The sequence below is a fragment of the Lactuca sativa genome, chromosome 4 (genome assembly GCF_002870075.4).
Source record: "Lactuca sativa cultivar Salinas chromosome 4, Lsat_Salinas_v11, whole genome shotgun sequence".
In the NCBI taxonomy this organism is placed as follows: Eukaryota; Viridiplantae; Streptophyta; class Magnoliopsida; order Asterales; family Asteraceae; genus Lactuca; species Lactuca sativa.
Window position 1 is genome coordinate 164,968,935 of NC_056626.2, and position 10,484 is coordinate 164,979,418.

The following is a 10,484-nucleotide window of genomic DNA, read 5'->3' on the forward strand; positions in this document are numbered from 1 at the left end:
GCATTCATACAAGGTTTTCATGCAAACACTACTATGGTAGACTACTTTACACTACAGCTGGTGATTTCAAGGCATTCATACTAATGTTTTATACAAACGCTATTACACTACACTACTTTACACTAAAATTGGTGGCATCCAGACAGTTATACAAGGATTTTATACAAATATAGATACAATACACTACTTTCTAGTACTAAGTACAGCACTACAGTAAACATTTTCAAGGAACATGCATGACTACATTACATTCACTATATAAAATATTGGATTTACAAGAGAAACATATTAACATTTTCAAAGTATAAAGACGAGTTTTTCATCACTAAAACATACTTATGAACTCACCAACTTAAATGTTGATACACTTTCAAAATCACTTGTATTCTCAGGGAATCGATAAGACTGGCCCACCCGTAGGTTTTGAGAACACGGAGCTTCCAAAGTCACGCCTTTTATACTTTTGATATACACTTTGATGTCATACAAACTATGTATTGAACATATGTAAATACTTTACCTTATCAATGTAATGGTTGTGTTTGTTTTGATTCCTATTGTACAATTATTGTGATACTGTACATGATGTCCTCCGCCCCCGAACGTTCTGTCGTTCCGGTTTGGGGGTGTGACATTTATTTTGGTGAGCACATTAGATTTCCAAAAATGTATACAACTAAAACATTGCATGTATAATTATATTAAAAATTGAATAGAATTATTACAATCAACATGATATCATAGATTCTTCTGTTGGATCTGTAATGAGAAAGGTCATTTTGGAAATCAGTGCTTATAACCTTCAACAGATAAAGCCAAAAAGAAAGTGAATATGCCAGCAGATTCTGAAGATGATGCCCTCATTTGTTGTATCGAAAACTCAACGGAATCCCAGATCATGTTTTCAAGTTCATCGTTCCATCCAAGTAATTCTAGAGATGTAATGCAGAATTTTTGGCAGCACATAGGGAAGGTTATATCAAAAGACAACAGGAGCCTAGATATTACTATTGTTGGGGATGTGGTCCTCAAGATGACTTTGAGTATGAAGTGGACTTTGAAGAATATCAAGTTCATGTCAGAATTGAAGAAAATGCTAATATTAGTGGGACAGTTTGATGATGAAGGTCACCAAGTTACAACTGGTTATCAATATTGGAAACTTACATAAGGAAACTTAGTGGTTGTTAAAGGTCAAAAGTAGGGTACACTCTATATGATGGATGTTTCTGATACTGAATCATGTGTTGCTAAAGAAGTTGGGGCATACACTCTATGGCACCAAATACTTAGGTATATGAGTGAAAACAGAATGAAGATGTCAGTATCCAGAGGAATAGTGCCATATATATAGATGGTGATGGATGATTTATGTGTGCCATGTGTTCTTAGTAAATATACGAAAGTTACTTTCAAGAAGATAGGTCATCTTCCTAAGTCTGTGAAGTTAGAGTTAGTTTATTCGGATGTATATGGTCCAATTCAACTTCTTTAGTGGTAGGATCCCGGTACTCTGTCACTTTCATTGGCGATTACACAAGGAAAGGTTGGGTTTATTTCTTGAAGCATAACTCTGATGTTTTCAACATATTAAATAAATGGAAAGCTATTATGGTGTAACAACCCAATTTTCCTTCTGTCAGTGAGGTTAGTTTTTGTTACTTGAATTATTTCTTTATGTGATATTGTAACAACGTAAATTTTTAAAACAATTTTTCATTTTTCAAACACAATAAAACTCATATAATATTCTCAGAATCTCATGTTTATCAAATGTCATCACAATAAAACATATTCCAGAATCTCAAAACATAATCTTCTGCCAGTGTGTACGAATCATGTCGGTGCCTTCCCGCGATCCTCGGTAGTACCTGAAACACATATCACATAACACGGTAGGAATAAATGCTTAGTGAGTTCCCCATAATACCACATACAACACATAAGCCACTCGAGGCTATAACTCGGTAAGACCCTCCGGTCAATGTGTCTCAGCGGGACCCTCCAGTCCCGTAGCTCGTTGGACTCTCCGGTCCGGTCTAGCTCGTTGGACCCTCTTGTCCGGTCTAAATCATTGCACCCTCCGGTCTGGTGTGGTTGAGGACCCTCTGGCCTCGTAAGTCGTTGGACCCTCCGGTCCGGTCTAATATCACATAGAATACATAAATCACAATGCACATAATCTTAACCAAACACATAAAACATAAGACCCTCCGGTTTGCACATAGATACCACTCTAGGTAATGTATAGTGAGAAGACTCACCTCAGATGATAAACAACCCCTTTAAAAGTTGTTGCTCCACACCGGCCACTAACTCTGTGCCAAACCCACAATTATCTCATTTATAAACTTAGTCCAAACTCTCATTCATTAGGTCTAGAGGTTGATCAATAACCATCCCATCAATGCCCTAAACCCATTAGAACCACCAAGGCCCAAATTCTCAAACTAAATGGCAAGCCAAACCCAAGGGCCCAAAGCATAAGTATATAATTCCCTGGTCCAAGACTCTGTTACATCTAGCCCAAAAGTCAGGCCCAACACTCAAGGCCCAACACGATCCTTAGCCCAAAAGCCCACAGTGGGGTTACGCGGGGCGTACCCCCTTTGATACGTTCAACGTACACACTCCTGCATGAGACTGATCGGGGCACCAACCCAGTACACGGGGTGTACTAGGATTTGCGTTGGGCGTACGTCAAGTTTTGCTTTAATCCATTTTCTAGGTCTTAACCTATTAAGACCTTAACTTATCTCTTTGATCTAGACTCCTTAATAGCTTTTATTCCATAAAGTCAGGAGCTTTAAGCCTTTGCATGGCTGATGTGGTCTCAAACACACTAACCACTCATTCTCTTTTCTCATTAAGCCCTTATCTCATGCATGAATTGATTCTCTCATCCAAGATCTCATTTTTATGGAACCACTCCATCAAAAACACTCAAAAGGATAGATAATGGGCTCGGGAGTTTAACAACTCATAATGCTTCAAGCTTTGGGACTAAAAACCCTAAAATGGTCCATAATGCACAAATCCAAAAACGTTAAGAAATCTTTGAGCTTTTTACCTCCAAATGATGCTCCAACCTCTGTAAAGCTCAGATCCAAGGCTTGCACTCCAACTCTAGCTTCTACAATGGCCCTTCTTCTCTTCAACATCTCACAAGAACACTTATCAAGCTCAACCACACACACAAGCTCTAAAATGAGAGTTGGCTCTTTTATGGTTTCACTCTGTGCAAATGGTGGCTGGGATGGAAGCCATAGCATTCCTTTTATAGTACTCATGTCTCATTTAGGGTTTTGAGTCTGGGCCCAATACGCCCAGCGTAACTAAGGTACGCCCTGTGTACTGGATTGAGTTCGCGTCAAAGGCATGCCCATGGGTACGCGCAACATGCTCTTCAGTACGCCCAGCGTACCCACTTATCACCATTTTCTATTTTGGACTAATTTTGACAACTTGGAAAAGAAGTAGGATTAAAGAGATATACTTGTATTTCGGGGTGTTACAATTCTCCCCCAATAAATTAGATTTCGTCCTTGAAATCTCTCTTCATCCACACAATGCTCGAACCCATAGCTCGGAAGCACCACTGAAAAGGCTTCCTAAAAATCTGGATGCTCTAGTGGCCTGGCCTGCCGCCAGGCCACCCACTCAAGATATCACCATGTTATTCGCTCCTCGAATAACAAACCTGATAACTCATTGCCCCTCTGATTCTCTTCAGACATAACCCAACAATCGACTACCGATCACTCATGCCAAACATAGTAACGATCCAAACCACGCTCCAGGAACGGAAGGGTTCAAATCCCACCATGGCTCATCCACTGAACTGCTATCAGAAACCTATCTGAAAAATACATTCCCCACACTCTTCCCTCGGACACAGGAGAATAATCATGCTCGTTCAGAAGTTTCCTCATCATCTAAAAATTAGGAGCCTCATCCCCATTTCTCATATTCCGCTTTAACACTGAGTACCAAATCCGATCTCGACCCCACAGTTGAACCTCCAAGGTTATCCATTGCATTATCCCAACTGCCCCAATGATTTCCTCCTAATAATAACTACATCGGCGCATTGTAACACACAAATCATGAAGTTCGCCTTTCCCCAACGAATGCTACACTCCCAATTGAAGATCGACTCAACCCCGACCTCTGTCGTCTACTGCTCATAATTCCATGCATCTCGCGGTACCTCCCGTACGGGAGCACTGACCTACACAGGTCTAAGACATCAGATGGTAAACAATACCCCTCAACATGGAACCCACCTCAGAATCTAGAATCTCATCTCGCCTACCTAACGCATCACCAAAGCCAAACTCAAACTCGAGAGTTTAGGTCTGGCCTAGAGTTGCAACCACTCGACCCAAAGAAGCACTCAACTCATGACTCATGACCCGCAACCCGTGCATATACCTCATATCCAATTTCCTTGGGTTGCGACAACCACAACTCAAATCAGAGTATAACGATTCCCGACAAATATAGAGACCTCCCTCTCTTTTCTGATCTGGACACCAGGCTCCCGAATACTCAATCCAATAAGGCTACTCAAGCCTAAGAACTCTCCTGCTTCATGCTCTGATTAACGAATAATGCGGCTCCCCTCCGCACCATGACACCCTCTTACTGACTAGTGAGTACTATGGCTCCCCACAGTATCACAACACCTTTTTGCTGACTAGTGAGTACTACGGCTCCCCGCAGTATCACAACACCCTCTCGCTGACTAGTAAGTACTAAGGCTCCCCACAGTATCACAACACCCTCTTGCTGACTAGTGAGTATTACGGCTTCCCGTAGTATCACAACACCCTCTCGCTGACTAGTGAGTACTACGGCTCCCCGTAGTATCACAACACCCTCTCGCTGACTAGTGAGTACTACGGCTCCCCGTAGTATCACAACACCCTCTCACTGATTAGTGAGTACTACGGCTCCCCGCAGTATCACAACACCCTCTTGCTGACTAATGAGTACTACGGCTCCCCGCAGTATCACAACACCCTCTTGGAATTTCATCACTGATCTTCCTCTCGCACAGTTCGCAACTTCGAAACCCCCACCCCCAGCTCTCGATTTGAAACACATAGAAATCGTCAATGACTCAGGTCTCGTTGACGACAATCTGAAACACCATCCTCTATTGCCCAAAACCCATGCAAGAATATTCAAACCAACCTTGAAATTGGTTGCCCAATCGACTTCTATCGTTCCCAAAGTTCATATAACAACTCATACGTTGAACCATAAATTCTCAACCGGCGAAACTATCTTACGAGCCAACCACCTCAAATTCATTATTACCACCTCAAAGAGTTCCTAACCACCACAAGGTCTCTGAACGGTGGCCACATGCCATACGGACTCTCATCCTTTCCTGAACACATGCAACATGCATCATCTTTCTCTACGCCTAGCCTCGATCACCAATAACCCTAGACTCATGAATCTGCACTGCAAGTCTCTATATCCAGATCTCTAACCGTTCTCGAACAAATCTCTGATCCCCTCAACAAAATACCTGGTTCTCCCCCACTTAGGGTTCGAACCATCACCAATTGGCGCACCAATAATCTCTCCCATAGATTGTTTCCACCAGTAACATCGCACCTACTCGTGGAAGGTGCTATGCAATGCTTGATGATCTCCATGACAGAGATCAAGCAGCTCCAAATACCCTGAATCTCATATGAGATCCTCAAAACTTCCCATCATGACTGCTTCTAGTCATTCATAATCTCACACCATTCCATCACCGGACCTCCCAACTGTCCAGTATTAGCCCTTGACTCTTAATTTGGAAACAATGAACTATCATTCTCCTTATCCTCGCCTCCTCAACCAATGCTCCATCACGCCACTTATCATAAGAGCAAAACCCACCTGTCCACTCTCGATACCCATCAAGGACCATAAGAGTCGTTGCCCTAATATGCTCCTCTTGATCATCCAACATTGCAGCTAACACATGCCCTACTATACTCCAATAAGGTGTATCCTGGTCCTCGACCATCTCAGTCCCCACTGACGACCTGCTCAAGCTATGTCTTTACCTCACGGCAAACCTACTGCCATATACTCTGATTGAAGATCACCATCAGTGCAATCCCACGGGGCTCACCCCCAAAATCAGAAACCGAAATCTCAATACCTCTTATGTCTCCCACAGGAAAAGGAAATAGCACCACTCGGGTCACAGAAAGTGACATCTCCACTATCGGCCGGTCGCCCAGCCCAAACTGTATTCTTCCATAACGCACCATCCCTACTCATCCCTGAGTCTTGCGACTCCAACTGGCATATCACAAACAATCCCTCGGAGCTAACTCGATTTCCCTCTCAAGGGATGCTCCACTAAAACTCGTTCATCGTGACCTTCTAGCCCCATACTCTTTCACATCTGATCTCAGTCTAGAAAATCACCACGGAATAACCGGTAAAACCAGAAGCACTAACCGCCACATGTCATGGTATTCAAACCATGACGTCACCTATCGATCTGCTACTTATCATGGTACTCAAACCATGACATCACATCTCGATCTGCTACTTATCATGGTACTCGAACCATGACATCACCTCTCGATCTGCTACTTATCATGGTACTCGAACCATGACATCACCTCTCGATCTGCTACTTATCATGGTACTCGAACCATGACATCACCTCTCGATCTGCTACTTATCATGGTACTCTAACCATGACATCACCTCTCGATCTACTACTTAGATCCTCCGGAATACTCCCTGCATCGAGTATGGGTCCTCTGCTTTCAGTAGTATGGGCCCATACTAACTGCCACATCTACCCATACTCTCCACATGGACCATCCCAGATTCCCTAAGTAGCTGATCAACCTCCTCAATTACCAATCCTAACATGCATGCTCGCTCCCCAGCGAAATGCTCTACTCTGCTAGTGTACTCATTTAACTAAGGTCACTTCCTAGGCTCTTCCTAGGTTCTCACACTTCTCCGCTATCAGCTACTAAGAAACTCCTTATGATGCCAGTTATCTACCTCCTGAATATGGTAACATTCACTTGGTAGCTGACTCCCATCATCGGGAATTCCACAAAGCACTAAGCAAGCCACATTTGGGCATCGAATAAACACGTAAAACCCACTCTAGGTGATAACTCCACTTGCTCTACTCATACTCAAAAGATATCACCGAACTCTGCAACTCTACCCCTCGCGGGTATCTAACTACTCTCTCGATAGGCTCCACAAATGCTCATCTAGGTATCTCTCCTAGATTACTCCTCTACACAAATCTCTCTCTAAAGGATTCCGGCTGGATACTCTCACTCAGCACATACTCGAAAGCGCATCACAGATAGCAGCAACTCCTAGGCTAAGGCATCACAAATCAGGCCACTCTAGTCCTAATATGAATACCTAGCCTACTCTAGCATGCATAATATCTCATAATATCTCACAACACATAACGTAAGGGTAGTTTCGGAAATCACTGTTCGGGCGCTGGCTGATTGTACACACTGCTCTTTTCCGCTTTCTCTTGAAATCTTTTACTCGTTTTGGAAAAATCATTTCTGTTGAAAACTTTTCTCAAATCCTCAGTTTGAGTCCAGATATGCCCGAAGGTGTATCCGAATCCCTCAAACCAAGGCTCTGATACCAACTTGTAACAACGTAAATTTAAAAAAAAAATTCGTTTTTCAAACACAATAAAACTCATATGATATTCTCAGAATCTTATGTTTATCAAATGTCATCACAATAAAACATATCCCAGAATCTCAAAACATAATCTTCTTCCAGTGTGTACGAATCATGTTGGCGCCTTCCCGCGATCCTCGGTAGTACCTGAAACACATATCACATAACACGGTAAGCATATATGCTTAGTGAGTTCCCCATAATACCACATACAACACATAAGCCACTCGAGGCTATAACTCGGTAAGACCCTCCGGTCAATGTGTCTCAGCGGGACCCTCCAGTCCCATAGCTCGTTGGACCCTCCGGTCCGGTCTAGCTCGTTGGACCCTCTGGTCCGGTCTAAATCGTTGGACCCTTCGGTCCGGTCTGGTTGAGGAACCTCTGGCCTCGTAAGTCGTTGGACCCTCCATTCCAGTCTAATATCACATTGCATACATAAATCACAATGCACATAATCTCACGCAAACACATAACACATAAGACCCTCCGATCTTCACATAGATACAACTCTAGGTAATGTATAGTGAGAAGACTCACCTCAGATGGTAAACAACCCCTCTAAATGTCGTTGCTCCTCACCGGCCACTAACTCTATGCCAAACCCATAATTATCTCAATTAGAAACTAAGTCCAAACTCTCATTCATTGAGTCTAGAGGTTGTTCAATAACCATCCCATCAATGCCCTAAACCTATTGGGCCCACCAAGGCCCAATAATAAATGGGCCCTCTCAAGGCCCAAATTCTCAAACTAAATGGCAAGCCTAACCCAAGGGCCCAAAGCATAAATATATAGTTCACTGGTCCAAGACTCTATTACATCAAGCCCAAAAGCTAGGCCCAACACGATCCTTAGCCCAAAAGCCCATAGTGTGGTTACGCGGGGCGTACCCCCTTTGGTACGCGCAGTGTACACACTTCTGCATGAGACTAATCGGGGCACCAACCCAGTACGCAAGGCTTACGAGGATTTACGCTGGGCCTACGCCCAATTTTGCTTCAGTCCATTTTCTTGGTCTTAACCCGTTAAGACCTTAACTCATCTCTTGGATCTAGACTCCTTAATAGCTTTTATTCCATAAAGTCAGGGACTTTAAGCCTTTGCATGGCTGATGTGGTCTCAAACACACCAAACACTCATTCTCTTTTCTCATTAAGCCCTTATCTCATGCATGAATTGATTCTCTCATCCAAGATCTCATTTTTATGGAAACACTCCATCAAAAGCACTCAAAAGGACAGATAATGGGCTCTGGAGTTTAACAACTCATAAAGCTTCAAGCTTTGGGACCAAAAACCCTAAAATGGTCCATAATGCACAAATCCAAAAAGGTTAAGAAAGCTTTGAGCTTTTTACCTACAAATGATGCTCCAACCTTTGTAAAGGTCAGATCTAAGGCTTGCACTCCAACTCTAGCTTCTATAATGGACCTTCTTCTCTTCAACATCTCACAAGAACACTTATCAAGCTCAACCACACACACAAGCTCTAAAACGAGGGTTGGCTCTTTTCTGGTTTTACTCTGTGGAAATGGTGGCTGTGATGGAGGCCATAGCATTCCTTTTATAGTGCTCATGTCTCATTTAGGGTTTTGAGTCTGGGCCCAATACGCCCAGCGTAACTAAGGTATGCCCCACATATTGGGTTGAGTCAGCGTCAAAGGCACGCCCATGGGTACGCACAGCGTACTCTTCAGTACGCCCAGTGTACCCACTTATCACCATTTTCTATTTTGGGCTAATTTTGACAACTTGGAAAAGAAGAAGGATTAAAGAGATATACCTGTATTTCGGTGTGTTATAGATATTAGTCGAAATAAATTAAATGAGATGACGTTAATTAATTGAAATAATCATAATTTAGGGGAATGGAATTTAATTAAATTTATTTAGAGAAAATAGAGTAATTATAATTCATTAAAATGTTTAAATAGAAAGGAGGGGTCAAACTGTCATTCAAAGAAACCCAAATTTCCATGTAACTAGGGTTAGGGTTAATGGAATACAAGGTTGATCATGTAAGGGGGCTAAACTATAAATTCAAAATATAACAGCTTTTGTGCGTCTATCTCTTAGACTTCTCGTCTGTTTCCTTCTCTTTCTTATAAGTACATCACAAGTGAATCTAAAATTCTTAGGGCTATGGTCGAGCGCACGAGAAAGGTTGAGACACAAAGGTGATGGGTTTTATGTAGTCTAACATTCCTATGGTGCACATACAACCATATGCTTTGGATATGAGTTTTCTCTAATTATACATGCAACATTGTTTTCCAAAGCATAAAGCCTAAACTAGCATGCAAGGTAACATTTCATAAAAAACAGTTAAAAGATTACCTTGTGTAGTAGATTGCTTGTCTTTGACTTTTAGGAGCCTAGCACCTCAAGTGTGATGCCTTAAATGTCTTATAACAAACCAATAACAAGAGAATGAACTTGGGTGAGAGGTTTGGGGGCTCAAAATCGGCTAGCTACAACTCAAGTGTGCATGGGGGCGATTTTAAGGTGTTAAGGGTTGCTTTTATAGCTTAGGATTACAACCATGCAAACTCTAATTCACCATGACTCTTCATATTACATAGGCCTTTTGGGCTAAACCTTTCATGGACATTCATGTAGGTTTATTCCAACCCTAGTCAACATGGATCATGATTCCAACTATAAGTATTACTGATTTACCTAATCAGTCCCCGTAACATTAATTAGTCTCTTTTGATCACGAATTAATCCTAAATTAATTCTTGACCAATACTAATTAAATAATGTGATCTCTTAATT